At 44.6% G+C, this 15,348-nt stretch overlaps 1 long non-coding RNA gene across 1 annotated transcript; it reads right to left on the reverse strand.

The window, feature by feature from the left end:
* Positions 1-1,449: 1,449 nt before the first annotated feature.
* Positions 1,450-15,132, reverse strand: LOC149474296 (uncharacterized). Its single transcript, XR_016308851.1, has 2 exons — positions 15,063-15,132; positions 1,450-2,511 (listed from the first exon to the last, which is right to left on the reverse strand). It is a non-coding gene; the product is annotated as an uncharacterized LOC149474296 (long non-coding RNA).
* Between the last annotated feature and the right edge of the window lie 216 nt (positions 15,133-15,348).

Here is a 15,348-nt window from a genome sequence, read left to right on the forward strand (position 1 = left end):
ATATACGCACGTACAAACGTAAAAGCACACACTGGGGCACCTATGCATGAAAACGTCGACTTCGATACACATGTCACATATCTCCGCACTTGCCAGAATGAGAGCAATAATTCTAGCTGCAAACCTCCTCCATAACGCTAAACTGATGACCTATAAGGAGCTTCAGAAGCGTCACCTATAGAAAGTATAGGGTACTGATGATCATCGCAATTTCATGAACACGCACAAATTTAAGGTTTGACAAGTTGGATATCTATTTACTCAATGCATTCTCATCTTTTATATTTTGCAAAAAATAGGGCAATTTACTGCTTTTTTGTGCCCTAAAATTAACTTACTTACATGATATTACCGCATTTCAGTAAAAAAATATAACACAAATTGGAACTACCACTATTTTATTTTCTAGGATGTCTGCTTTCAGAAAATATATCATGTTTGGGGGTTTTATGTAATCTTCAGGCCTAAAATGATTTTTAAACTTGTGCAAAAATGGCTCTGGCAGTGAAAGGGATAAAGGATAAGCCCGACACTCCCCTTTTCTGACGAGCACCCAATCAGTGCTCATTACACTGCAAGGGAGGAGGAGAAAAACAGTGCAGTGGTAAAATTATTGCATGTTTAAGTCGCCATAAAGCTCCTTTTGATTTTAAAATCCCCAGACATTCCTAAAATCACCTCCAATTTAAATACGGTTTTAATTAAAAAGTTTGTTTTTTATTCTGGACAATTAGTTTGTCATGAGGGACAAGTAGATTGGGAAACTGATTTTGTCCCTGGACAAGTATTTTTTTTTCAAAACCCTTGAATGGTGGAATAGGCAACCGCTGGAGCTGTGTGTAATAGCAAGCATGTTCACCAACCTCCCAGAAGAGCAGAAACATGACCTAGAAAGAATGACCCTGTAGGGGGTGCTTTTTGTTTCTTTTTAAAAAATATCAGCTACTACAACGAGCATCCTGTATAAATAGGATAGATATGTTGTCATAAAATATGCAGCGCTCATAAAACAGGTCTCATGGTCCACAGAGACCTAATAGCATACAATTGCTCTAAATTAAGTATACCATTAAATATAAAGCATATATGACTAGTGACTTCTGTGGTGCATCCAGGGTTGGAGAACCGGAAAAAAGTTCGTGACTCTTGTGTTGAACAAGCTGAAAGAAGTTTGCACTAACCAGATATCTCAGCACATGGAGCATGGAGTAATTAAGACCTACTCCTGGTACTCTGAAAGGAAGCCACTGGAAGGGATGATGTCATCTGATCTCTCGCCACTAGATGTCATGTTCCCAGGACAGCAGGACGATGATTCCAGAAATGTACATCAGCCAATATAGAGATGAATCCAGCAAGCCAGCCAGCAACACACAGGAGACCAAGAGGAACCAGGCACCTTCAAAAAGCCTGGGCTCCCTCCAAAAAAGAGAGCCACAGGCCAGAAGCTTTGATAGTGTAGTATTGCATTTATTAAGTAGTAATTCAGAATGATAAAAATAAAGGTCACAGGAACAAGGAGCAGCTAAAAGATATGTCCAGACAGTGGGGGGGCACCTCCCTGACGCGTTTCGTGTCACACACACGTTTTCAAAGGGGCTATTTTTCAGGATAGATATGTTATACATGTGTACATTTATACATTTTTATAAAAAAAAATTCAGTGCATAAACCACTATAACTGCTACAAGCATCTTGTATAAAAAGAAAGGAGCTGTTAGGCCATACATATATACATTTATACTTTTGGGTTTTTTTTTCAAATCGACTACTGTAACTACTACAGACCACTGCAAGCATCCTGTATAAAAAGAAAAGATCTGTTTGATACGGATTAACACCAAATACAGAACACCATTTTCATTGTCAATGGCAAACCCACTGTTGATCATGTCTTCAAGGCTCAGTTTTGTTTATGCCCTCCAATGTGAGTATCCGGCGCTGGTGAGGAATAGCAGCTCGGCACATGGGACAGGTCGCACTTTGCTAAAGCCATTGTAGAATGCAGGTGGTGTGAAATTTGTGAGCGCAGGTCAAGATTGTAGTGTGCTGACTGTCTTCGTACCCTGCAAAACAAATGGGACACATTGCCTGTCTTCAAGGCTCAGGTTTTTTATGTCCTCAGCTATGATCTCTGGCGCTGTTGAGGAGTAGCAGCTCAGCAAATGGGACAGGTTGCACTTTCCTGAAGCCATTGTTGAATGCAGCTGGTGTTAAATTGGTGAGTGCAGGTCAAAAGTGTACTGCATCTTCATATCCTACAAAACAAATAGAACACATTGCCTACTCCTCGCCATGCTGCTCCATGGCTGGTGGTGGTGGTGCTGGATGATGATGAGCAGTCCTGTTGATGGCAGCGTCCTCCTGTCTCTGCTGAAGTAGCTGACTGGACCTTGACCGATGGGCTACTGAAGACTCTCAACTTTCAGGACATGAGAACCTTCCCCAGAATCTGCGACGTGCAGGTCTCGGCATCCTAATGGCGATGGATGAAAAATTACCTGGAAATACCTATAAAGATAAAATATTAATAATGATATTAATATATAAACAATATTATTATAATGATAAGAGCAGTATTTCTGGATAATAATAAGAAAAATCTCAGGAACTCGCTGTGAAAAGTGGTGGATCGCAGGAGAAATTCCAACGATGCTACTGTCGGGGCCACACTTGAGGCCTTACTTCATTTTTGCGTTGACCTCCACTGTTGGATTCCAGCTAATCCCAACAACCAAATGTAATATATTGCAGCGTTCCAGTCCTCAGATGGGCATTAGATTTCATGTTCACATTTGCTGGATGGATTAGATTTCATGTCCACCCCTTTCACCTGGTGATCCTTCAGTAACACTCTTCCTATCCAGCACTGCATGTACAAAGAGGGAGCAATCTTTAAAATGGTTTTAGGGCCCGTTCATACCACATGCAGTCTAATGCATTTTTTTCTGCATCAAACACTTTTAGACAGTAATTGACATGGATTCCAGTGGCATAGTTCTCACCAGTGCAAGCACGTTCCAGAACAGTCAAAAGTAGAACATGCTGCCTTTTTTCTGCATGGAACTGTGCTGGAACGCGGCAAAACACATAAAACACACCGGAATGCACATGTCACTAATTAGGCCCCTTAGGGGCCAGTTCCCACCACAGAAAAAGTCTGAATGCTTTTTTTTCATGCGTGTTCTTGATGCATTCCGATTCATTTTCAATGTGTTTCAGTGCATTTCTACCACTCTTGTTTTTTTCTCGAAGTTTCCTGTGTGTGTTTTGTTTTGGTTTTTGTCCCTGTAATGTGTTCCAGTGCAGTTCTTTGCATAAAAAATGCAGCATGTTCTACTCTTGTTGACTGTACTGGCACGTATTGCAATGGTGTAAACTGTACCATCCATTGATGCAGCAAATAAACGTACTGGACGGTATGTGGTGGGAACCGGCCCTCACACTAGTGCGACTTCTGATGGATTTGGGTTGCACACAATTGCAAATGAGGGAAATAACATTTTTCAGAGGTGCCCTTTTATTTCAGCCCTGTAGACTAATATACAGTGAAGGAAATAAGTATTTGATCCCCTGCTGATTTTGAATGTTTGCCAACATTACCTGTATGAAAGACACCTGGTAGCCAGAAATCCTGCTGAATGATAGGGGATCAAATACTTATTTTCCTCATGAACATGCAAATCAGTGCATAATTTGTTAGACATGCATTTCTTTTGAATTTGTTTTTGCTATTCTGTCTCTCAGTGTTACAATACACCTACCATTCAATTTTTAGACTGATCATTTCTTTGTGAGTGGGCAAACATTCAAAATCAGCAGGGGATCAAATACTTATTTCCTTCACTTTATAAATTCACCGAAGTCGCATCAGCATTAGATATTAAGTTATTCCTTTTTTTGATTTTGTGTGAATTTCACATGTAAACATATGTCACGCATAGGGCAGCCCATTTACTTACCAATGCTTATTTGTGGTGGTGGCTGCACTAGTCTTCTTTGTTCCCGTTATTTTCATCTGGTGATCGAGCCATTAAGTCTATTTTTCAACAGAACCAGCTGTCCTTCATATGTAGCAGTTAGAGGTTTGAGACTATTTGCCACTGACAGGGATGATTACAGTGATCAGCTTTTACTCATCCCAAAAGCTAAAAAAAATACAGTTTGCTGTAACTGATTATGAGACTGACGTGTAATCTGCGGTTTGACTTGGTTTGTTTGGTGTATTTAAATCTGCTAGTACATTTAACACTCCCCTCTCACCAGACTGACAACACTGCTGTCCAAAGTTGCCCCCTGTGCTCATCCATCCAGAGTGGGGACACTCTTAATACAGGAGGTGTGTTACTGGATTGATCACCAGGTGAAAGCTAAGGAAGGGGAAAAAAAAAAACTAATGCGGCCCCCACATTTAATGATTGGAAAGCTGCAATATACTATGTTTTGTTTTGGGTTTAAAACCACTTTAAAGTTCTATTTTGCCAATTGTATTCCTTCTTGAGTGGCAATGCTTACCTACTGCCATTCAACAGAGCAGCTTTGTTGTCATGCCTAGTGATCCTGTGTGCTTGTAGTCACTCCCTGTTGTCTTAAATGTCCTTTCATGCTGTACTGTGAAGAAACCCATTATGGTGATAGAGCAGTAGGGAAATTTCAGAAAACACCCCTTTCGGCCATCAGCTGAAATTTAAAAAAAAAAGCACCGATACAGGTACTGAAAACCCCGCCACCGCCCACCACTCGGTACTTCAGCCTTACCTGGGAAACCATCGATCCCGGCGCTGGGCATAGAGATGAGTGAAGGAAAGATAGCCGCCACACATCTCTATGCGCTTGGAAGACCGAAGCGGTCACTTCCTGTTCCGGACGTTGTTTTTTTGTTTAAAGCAGATCAATGCTTTTTTTTTATCTAATGCTTTACATTGCAGAGGAGAGATATGGGGTCCTTTTGATCCCATATCTCTCCATAAAGAGGACCTGTCACTAATTATTTCTATAATAAGCATTTCTTGTGATAAGAATAAAAGTGATTAAAAATTTTTTAAAGGAGCAGTGACAGAAAAAAAAAAAAAACATAACATTTTTTTAAAAAAAGTTTAAAATGCCCCTGTCCCCCCGTGCTCGGACATAGTGGTAAACGCATACATAGGTCATGCCCACATATGTAAATGGTGTTCAAACCACACATGTGAGATATCGCCATGAACGTCAGAGCAAGAGCAATAATTCTCTCACTAGAGCTCCTCTGTAACTTTACACTGCTAACCTGTAGAGATTTTTGAAGCATCACCCATGGAGATTTTTAAGTAACGCAGTATTGTATTTTCATGTGTAGGCGCCCCGATTCCACAAAATTTTTTAGGATTATAGTTGTTAGGTAACAAATATTTTTTATTGTACATTTAAAAAAAAATACACCCAAATAAAATCCTTCCAGCTAAAAAAATTTGAGGACCCCCCCACCGCCAAATATACACACTTACAAACGCACACATCGGGCCGGCTACACAAGAAAATACAATTGTGATACACAGGTTGAATATTTCTGTGCACATCAGAATCCACAAGACGCTAAACTGATGACCTATAGGGGGCTTTTAAAGTGTTGCCTACAGAAAATATAGGTTATAGGGTTTTATGCCATTTCACAAGTGTACGCAAATTTAAGGTTTGACATGTTGGGTATTTACTGGGTGCAACCTCACCTTTTATATTTTACCAAAAATGTGGTAATTATTGCATTTTTGTGCCTAAAATTAACTTTACTGTGTTTTTTACTAAAATTTTCCATTTTCTAGACCTTTATGCCAATACTGTGTGGCATAAAAAAAAAAAAGGAAGTACCACTATTTAATTTTTCTAGGGTGTCTGCTTTCAGCAAACATATGTTTTAGGGGTTTTATGTAATCTTTAGGTCTGAAGTGGTTTTGTTCAAACGTGTGCTAAAAAAATGTAAAGACGGCTCTGGCAGTGAAAGGGTTAAAAGACAAGTTCCTCATTTGAGGGTGGAATATGTAACATGTTCCCGCTCCTGCAGCGGATTAGTGATCCGAGTCCTTTGTGTAACAGCATTGCGTTCTGTGAATGAATCAACCACAAGCAGTGCCATCCTTTGCAGAGGAAGGCTTGTAGTTCTCAATGAACCACCATGAAGCTGTTAGGTACTCTAAGTAAATTCTACCTGTCAGTGTGAAACTGCCTGCCCCTACCATGTACAATGTATAGGAAGACAGATTACACTGACAGTCTGCAGGAGTCCTGCATTACACCCATGATCTGCTGATCGCTGGTGCAATGCTTTCTAGAATCCTAAATTTAAAAAAATAAATAGTAAATGCATATTTTTTTAACAGCAAAAAATGAGCATTTATTACTATTATTTTTTTTTAAAAAAAGGCGAACTTATTCTTTAACGGAGCGGACACCAGATGTTGATTTGGCTGCTCAGCATGCACTTGTACTGAGTACCCAAGTGTTTCTGAGTATGAGGGTAACCTGGGGGAATAAAGTTTTTTTTTTCTTATTGGAGTCAGCGCCTCATTTACTCGCCCAACAGACGCGCTTCTGGTGAGCGTTTAGAGAGCTTGAAACTTACCTTTCCTGAAAAGCACCCAATCGATGCTCATTACACTGCAAGGTCTCTCCCCTCCCTGCTAGTCCTCGATGATGGAAACAGGCAGGGAGGTAAGGAGGAGATAAGCAGAGCAATGTTAAAAATATTAAAATGTAATATTATATATGTATTAATATACTGCACTATAGTGGTGCAGCGAAATGAAAATTCTGGTGCCGAAACCGAAAATTCATAATGTACTTGGACGAAAACCGAAATGCGCAGTTTTTAAAAATTAATATATATTGTTTGGAAAAAAATACACTTTAATTAACCACTTGAGCCCCAGAGGATTTACCCCCCTTAATGGCCAGGCCTTTTTTTGCTGTTTGGCGCTGCACTAATTCAAATGATAATTGCGCGGTCATGCAATGCTGTACCCAAACGAAATTTACGTCCTTTTTTTCACACAAATAGAGCTTTCATTTTGTGGTATTTTATCACCTGTGTGCTTTTTATTTTTTACGCTATAAACAAAAAAACCACGAAACTTTTGAAAAAAAACAATATTTTCTACTTTCAGCTATAAAAAATATATCGTAAACTCAAAGTTAGTCATAAATTTAAGCCAAAATGTATTCTGCTACATGTTTTTGGTAAAAAAAATCCCAATAAGTGTATATTGATTGCTTTGTGTGAAAGTTATAGCGTCTACAAACTATGGTATAGATACTGTAATTTATGCCTTTTTTTGCTATACAGCGCTGCACTAATTCAAATGATAATTGCGCGGTCATGCAATGCTGTACCCAAACGAAATTTACGTCCTTTTTTTCACACAAATAGAGCTTTCTTTTGGTGGTATTTGATCACCTGTGCGCTTTTTATTTTTAGCGCTATAATAAAAAAAAACACGAAAATTTTGAAAAAAAAACTATTTTCTACTTTCAGCTATAAAAAATATATCGTAAACTCAAAGTTAGTCATACATTTAAGCCAAAATGTATTCTGCTACGTTTTTGGTAAAAAAAATCCCGTGCACTAGCGGGCAAACTGGCGCTATCTAGGAGGGGCACTAACAGTATCGGAAGTCACCAGTGACATTAATACAGTGATCAGTAAAAATCTGTTCACTGTAATCAATGACACTGGTGACAGGGCAGTGAAGGGGTTAACTGTGGGGGGGGGGAGGGGGGCGATCAAGGGGTTAAATGGGATTTCTGGTGCACTAGCGGGCAAACTGGCGCTATCTGGGAGGGGCGCTAACACTATCGGAAGTCGCCAGGGACACTGATACAGTGATCAGTAAAAATCTGTTCACTAATCAATGACACTGGTGACAGGGCAGTGAAGGGGGGTCAACTCGGGGGGGGGGGCGATCAAGGGGTTAGACGGGATTATTGGTGTATTAGCGGGCAATCTGTCGCTATCTGGGAGGGGCGCTAACACTATCGGAAGTCGCCAGGGACACTGATACAGTGATCAGTAAAAATCTGTTCACTAATCAATGACACTGGTGACAGGGCAGTGAAGGGGGGTCAACTCGGGGGGGGGGGGGGCGATCAAGGGGTTAGACGGGATTATTGGTGTATTAGCGGGCAATCTGGCGCTATCTGGGAGGGGCGCTAACACTATCGGAAGTCGCCAGAGACACTGATACAGTGATCAGTAAAAATCGCTTCACTGATCAGTGACACTGGTGACAGGGCAGTGAAGGGGTTAACGGGGGGGGGGATTAAGGGGTTAAATTGAATTACTGGTGTACTAGCGGGCAATCTGGCGCTATCTGGGAGGGGCGCTAACACTATCTGAAGTCGCCAGCGACACTGATACAGTGATCAGTAAAAATTGGTTCACTGATCAGCGACACTGGTGACAGGGCAGTGAAGGGGTTAACTGGGGGGTGGGCGATCAAGGGGTTAAACGGGATTACTGGTGTACTGGCGGGCAATCTGGCGCTATCTGGGAGGGGCGCTAACACTATCGGAAATCACCAGCGACACTGATACACTGATCAGTGACACTGGTGACAGGGCAGTGAAGGGGTTAACTGGGGGGGAGATTAAGGGGTTAAATAGGATTACTGGTGTACTAGTGGGCAATCTGGCGCAAGATGTCACTCTTTAAAACTGTGCACGTTCGTGGAATGGCGTGAAAGTGCGGTACTTAAAAATCTCCATGGCTGATGCTTTAAAAATTTCTACAGGTTACCAGTGTAAAGTTACAGAGGAGTTCTAGTGTGAGAATTATTGCTCTTGCTCCGACGTTCATGGCGATACCTCACATGTGTGGTTTGAACACCATTTACATATGTGGGCATGGCCTACGTATGTGTTTACCACTACGTGCGAGCACGGGGGGGGGGGGGGGGGGAGACGGGCACTTTAAACTTTTTTTTAATTTAATGGTTTTTTTTTCTTTATTTGCACTGTTCCTTTAAAAAAAAAATTGAATTACTTTTACTCTTATCACAAGAAATACATGCATCCCTTCTGATAGAAATTAGAGACAGGTCCTCTTTATGAAGAGATATGGGGTCAATAAGACCTCATATATCTCCTCTGCAGTGCAAAGCATTAGATAAAAAAAAAGCATTCATCTAGTGTTTAAAAAAAAAAAAAAAAAAAATTGTCCAGAACGGGAAATGACATCACTCCGGTCCTCCATGGGCATAGAGGTGTGTGGGGGCCATCTTTCCTTCACACATCTCTATGCCCAGATCGATGGTTTCTCAGGTAAGGCTGAACTACCGAGTGGAGGCGGCGGCGAGTGGGCGGCAGCGATGGCAGGCGAGGTTTTTTCGGCACCTGTATCGGTACTTTTTTTTTCATTTCGGCTGCTGGCCGAAAGGGGTGTTTTCCGAAATTTCGATGCATCCCTACTGCTCTATCACCATAATGGGTTTCTTCACAGTACAGCATGAAAGGACATGTAAGACAACAGGAAGTGACTACAAGCACACAGAATCACTAGGCATGACAACAAAGCTGCTCTGTTGAATGGCAGTAGGTAAGCATTGCCACTCAAGAAGGAATACAATTGGCAAAATAGAACTTTAACCGCCTCCCGCTCGCCATATAGTACAATGACGGGCTCAAGGCGGTTCACTCGTTCTGGGAGGACGTTGTATGACGTTGTCAGGAATGGACTCACCAATGGTGGTGGGACGCACCTACCTTGTGGGCTGCAGTACCAGGGCTGGCCAGCGGGTGCTCTCAGCAACCAGAGGCTCACTCCTGCAATGAGCCATCACCTGAAACGGATTACACAGGTGTATTTAAGGAATGGCCAGGCCTGTGTTCAGGGCCTTGGTGTATGTTTCCCATGTGCCCTGTCTCCTGCCTGTCTTCTGTTGCCGACCTCTGCATAGTTCCTGATTCTGCTGACCGTCTCCTGTTAACCCCTGGCTTGCCTGACCATCCTATTGCCTGCTCCTCTGTACCGTGCTGCCTGTGAGTTTCTGAACCCAGCTTGTGACCCTGACCATTCTCCCGCCTGCTCCTGGTACCCCGTTTGCCACCGACCCGGCCTGCCTGACTACTCTTTGTATTGTATGTATTGTTATCTGTGGGAGGTTTGGTTTGTTTGCACTGTGTTATGTTTAGTTTTGCACTGCGTTTTGTATTGTAGTCTCAATAAATTATATTGTTTACTATACCTGAAGCCTGCCACACACTTCTGGTCATACCTAGAATCCTGACAGACGTCCTCCCATTCTAACCACTCATGCGCCGCGATCATCGCTCAACAGAAAGAGCCAAAGATGTCGGCTCGGTCATGTAATCAGCTGATCGCATGTAAACAGGGAAATGCCGGTTTCCATAAACTGAGATTATCTGCATTTCTCTCCTCACGAGCTGTCACGCTGACAGCTCGTGAGGAGAGGAGAGCCGGTAATCAGCATTCCTCGAAGGGGACATCTACACTGATCATCAGAGCACTGATGATCTGTGTAGCCCCAGCAGTGCCACCTGTCAGTGTCCATCAGTGCCAGCTGTCAGCGCTCATCCAGGCCACCTGCCAGTGCCCATCAGTGCCACATTTCAGTGCCTACCAGTGCACAATGCCACATATCAGTGCCCATCTGAGCTGCCTTTCAGTGTCAAGGATCAGTGCCACCTATCAATTCCAGTCAGTGCCACCTATCAGTGCTGCCAATCAGAACTGCCTATCAGTGCCCTCCAGTGCCGCCTATCAGTGCCCGCCAGAGCCACCTATCAGTGCCCGCCAGAGCCGCCTATCAGTGCCATATATGAGTGCTGCTTTTCAGTGTGCATCAGTGATGTCTGTCAATGCCCATCAATGCCACCTACCAGTGCCTCCTAATTAGTGCCCATCAGTGCCATCTATCAGTGTCCATCAGTGCAGCCCAGGGACGGACTGACCATTCGAGCACTCGGGCACTGCCCGAGGGCCCAGGGTCAGTAGGGGGCCCCAAGAATGCCCCTGGTACCTTTTATAGGCTTTTTTGGGTGTGCTTTGAGTGTGGTAAGGGCACAGGGGCTCCATGATCCCCTATTGCCCGGGGGCCCCATGAGTTGTCAGTCCGCCCCCGGTGCAGCCTATCAGTGCCCATCACTACAGCCTCATTAGGGCAGATCAGTGATGGAGAAAAATCACTTATTTACAAAATTTTATAACAAAAACTAAGAAAAAAATGTTTTTTTTTTCAAAATTTTCAGTGGTTTTTGATTTAAGAAAAGATAAAAAACCCCAGAGGTGGTTAAATACCACCAAAATAAAGCTCTATATGTCACAAAAAATGATAAAAATGTCATATGGGTACAGTGTTGCATGACCGCGCAATTCTCATTAAAAATGTGACAGCGCTGAAAGCTGGAAATTGGCCTGGGCAGGAAGGGGGTATAAGTGCCCTGTAGACTAGAGGTTAAAGTGGTTTTAAACCCAAAACCAAACGTAGTATATTGCAGCTTTCCAATCATTAGCTGTGGGGGCCGCATTAGTTTTTCTTTTTTCCCCCCTTAGTTTTCACCTGATCAGTCCAGTAACACACCTCCTGTATTAAGAGCGTACCCACTCTGGATGGATGAGCACAGGGACAACTTTGGACAGCAGTGTTGTCAGTCTGGTGAGAGGGGAGTGTTAAATGTACTAGCAGATTTAAATACACTAAACAAACCAAGTCAAACCGCAGATTACACGTCAGTCTCACAAGCAGTTACAGCAAACTGTATTGTTTTTTAGCTTTTGGGATAAATAAAAGCTGATCACTGTAACCATCCCTGTCAGTGGCTAATAGTTAGTCTCAAACCTCTAACTGCTACATATGAAGGACAGCTGGTTCTGTTGAAAAATAAACTTAATGGATCGATCACCAGATGAAAATAAAGGGAACAAAGCCTATAAAAGAAAACTAGTGCAGCCACCACCACAAATAAGCATTGGGAAGTAAATGGGCTGCCCTATGCGTGACATGTTTACATGTGAAAATCGCACAAAATCAAAAATGGGAATGAGTGTTTCTGCTACAGCTTCTGCTCAGGATGTGAATGGAATGTGCTTGGGAGGAGGAGTGATTTTAGGCAGCAAGAATGACCTGGGAGGACAGGTAAGGGGAAAAAAAAATAAAAAACTTCTTACCAAAGTCACATAGGAGTTACTTCATATCTAATGCTGATGCCACTTCCGTGAATTTCTATATTAGTCTACAGGGCTGAAATAAAAGGGCATCGCTGAAAAATGTCATTTCCCTCATTCTGCAATTGTGTGCAACCCAAATCCATCAGAAGTCGCACTAGTGTGAGGGCCGGTTCACACCACATGCCGTCCAGTACGTTTATTTGCTGCATCAATGGACGGTACAGTTTACACCATTGCAATACGTGCCAGTACAGTCCACAAAAGTACAACATGCTGCATTATTTCAGCAAAGAACTGCACTGGAACACATTACAGAGAAAAAAAACACAAAACACACACAGGAAACTTCGAGAAAAAAACAAAGAGGGGTAGAAATGCACTGAAACACATTGAAAATGTATAAAAATGAATCGGAATGCATCAAGAACACGCATGCAAAAAAAAGCATTCAGACTTTGTTTCTGTGGTGGGAACTGGCCCCTAAGGGGCCTAATTAGTGACATGTGCATTCCGGTGTGTTTTATGTGTTTTGCCGCGTTCCAGCACAGTTCCATGCAGAAAAAAGGCAGCATGTTCTACTTTTGACTGTTCTGGAACGTGCTTGCACTGGTGAGAACTCTGCCACTGGAATCCATGTCAATTACTGTCTAAAAGTGTTTGATGCAGATAAAAATGCATTAGACTGCATGTGGTATGAACGGGCCCTAAGACCATTTTAAAGATCGCTCCCTCTTTGTACATGCAGTGCTGGATAGGAAGAGTGTTACTGAAGGATCACCAGGTGAAAGGGGTGGACATGAAATCTAATCCATCCAGCAAATGTGAACATGAAATCTAATGCCCATCTGAGGACTGGAACGCTGCAATATATTACATTTGGTTGTTGGGATTAGCTGGAATCCAACAGTGGAGGTCAACGCAAAAATGAAGTAAGGCCTCAAGTGTGGCCCCGACCCTTCCAGAGGATCGCACAATAGCAGTGGGTTTTAACACCTCAATGCACCAAAATTTTAGTTCAACTGCATTTTTTGCAACGTATTACAATGCACACTAGAGCAGCTGTATACAACGGCCACCAGCACTGGAGCCAGTGGACGCAATAAGAACTGCGCATCTCTGGCACCAGCGGATGCAATGAAAGCTGCGCACCTCTGGCGCCAATGGACACAAACAATGCGCACCTCTGGCGCCAGCAGATGCCATGAAAGCTGCGCACCTCTGGCACCAGTGGACACAAAAGCTGTGCAGCATAGGTCGGCAGACGCAATGAAAACAGCCCACCTGTGGCGACAGAAGACGCAATGATAGCTGTACACATCTAGCGCCAGCAGACACAAAGCGCACCCCTGGCGCCAGCGGATACAATGAAAGTTGCGCACCTCTGGCGCTAGCAGACGAAAGCAGTGCAGCATAGGTGTCAGCAGGTGAAATGAAAACTGCGCACCTCTGGCGCCAGCCGACGCAATGACAAGTGCGCACCTCTGGCGCCAGCCGACGCAATGACAAGTGCGCTCCTCTGGCGCCAGCCGACGCAATGACAGCTGCGCTCCTCTGGCGCCAGCCGACGCAATGACAGCTGCGCACCTCTGGCGCCAGCAGACGCAATGACAGCTGCGCACCTCTGGCGCCAGCAGACGCCATGACAGCTGCGCACCTCTGGCGCCAGCAGTCGCCATGACAACAGCGCACCTCTGGCGCCAGCAGACGCCATGACAAGTGCGCACCTCTGGCGCCAGCAGAGGCAATGACAGCTGCGCACCTCTGGCGCCAGCAGAGGCAATGACAGCTGCGCACCTCTGGCGCCAGCAGAGGCAATGACAGCTGCGCACCTCTGGCGCCAGCAGAGGCAATGACAGCTGCGCACCTCTGGCGCCAGCAGAGGCAATGACAGCTGCGCACCTCTGGCGCCAGCAGAGGCAATGACAGCTGCGCACCTCCGGCGCCAGCAGAGGCAATGACAGCTGCGCACCTCCGGCGCCAGCAGACGCAATGACAAGTGCGCACCTCCGGCGCCAGCAGACGCAATGACAAGTGCGCACCTCCGGCGCCAGCAGAAACCATGAATATTGCGCACCTCTGGCGCCAGCAAAGGCAATGACAGCTGCGCACCTCTGAGGCCAGCAGACGCAATGACAGCTGCGCACCTCTGACGCCAGCAGACGTCATGACAACTGCGCAGCATAGGTGTCAGCGGACAGCCACTTCTGGCGATTTGGGTCGCGGCTGGAATTACTGCAATTCCAAATCACACTGTAATCCTGGCAAAAAGGTGCGATTTTTGCTCTGCTCACCGCTTCGCACAAAGCTCGTCACCCAATAGAAGCTTCTGCTCCTTTTTAGGCGACAAGCGGATTGACGTGCGTTTCTCTTGCGCTGCAAAGCTGCACATTTGAGATGACATTAAAAATGAATGGCATACAAACGCATGTGGTGCGTTTTGCCAGGATTGCAGTGCGAGTTAGTGCAGTGATAGAACTGCGGCCATCCCTCCAGCGATACCAAATCGCCAGATGTGAATGGGGCCTACAGGAGAGATCATCAGCGCACTCCCAGCCGCAAATCCCACCACACAGGAAAGGAAAGCAATGAGCTCTGCCCTGTGCAGGCCAGGGATGGCAGACATGGATGGGGGAGTGATGGGGGGATCCAGGTATGTCTGCCCCCCGACTTTTCCTTTCATGACCACCTCTATAGCCGGCCACACACTCCATCCCCCTCCTCCTCCATCCAGCACATCGCGGCCTACACCACCCTGGCCATTCTCCTTACTCCCTCCGGCCTTCTATATCCTGCAACCTCGGCCCCTCCTACACAGCACACCGCGGCCTACACCATCCGCCATTCCCGACCTCCATTACACCTTACCGCGGCCTTCTCCTCACCACCCCCGGCTCTCTGTCCTCCTCACCTGTTATCTACCCGGAGGCCAGAATTCCTCCTGTCGGCTCACTGCATTCTCAGATAAGCAAGATGGCCGCCAGGGGAAAGAAAACGGAGCTGATTGGGAAGGGAGACATCAGTGGCGATGTGTGGGATTACCGCTGTGGAGGAGTGAGAATTATTGCAATTTTGCTGTCATCTAGTGGCGGAATTCGGTAATGACCATTAAAATGAACACATAACATAGAAAATGATATCAAATTTATTTAGGCATATGTTTCCATGACAATTCATAGTAGGCCTCAAAAGTGACA

The sequence above is a fragment of the Staurois parvus genome, unplaced genomic scaffold (genome assembly GCF_062004578.1).
Source record: "Staurois parvus isolate SC_StPar_1 unplaced genomic scaffold, SC_StPar_1.0 ptg000006l, whole genome shotgun sequence".
NCBI classification, from domain to species: Eukaryota; Metazoa; Chordata; class Amphibia; order Anura; family Ranidae; genus Staurois; species Staurois parvus.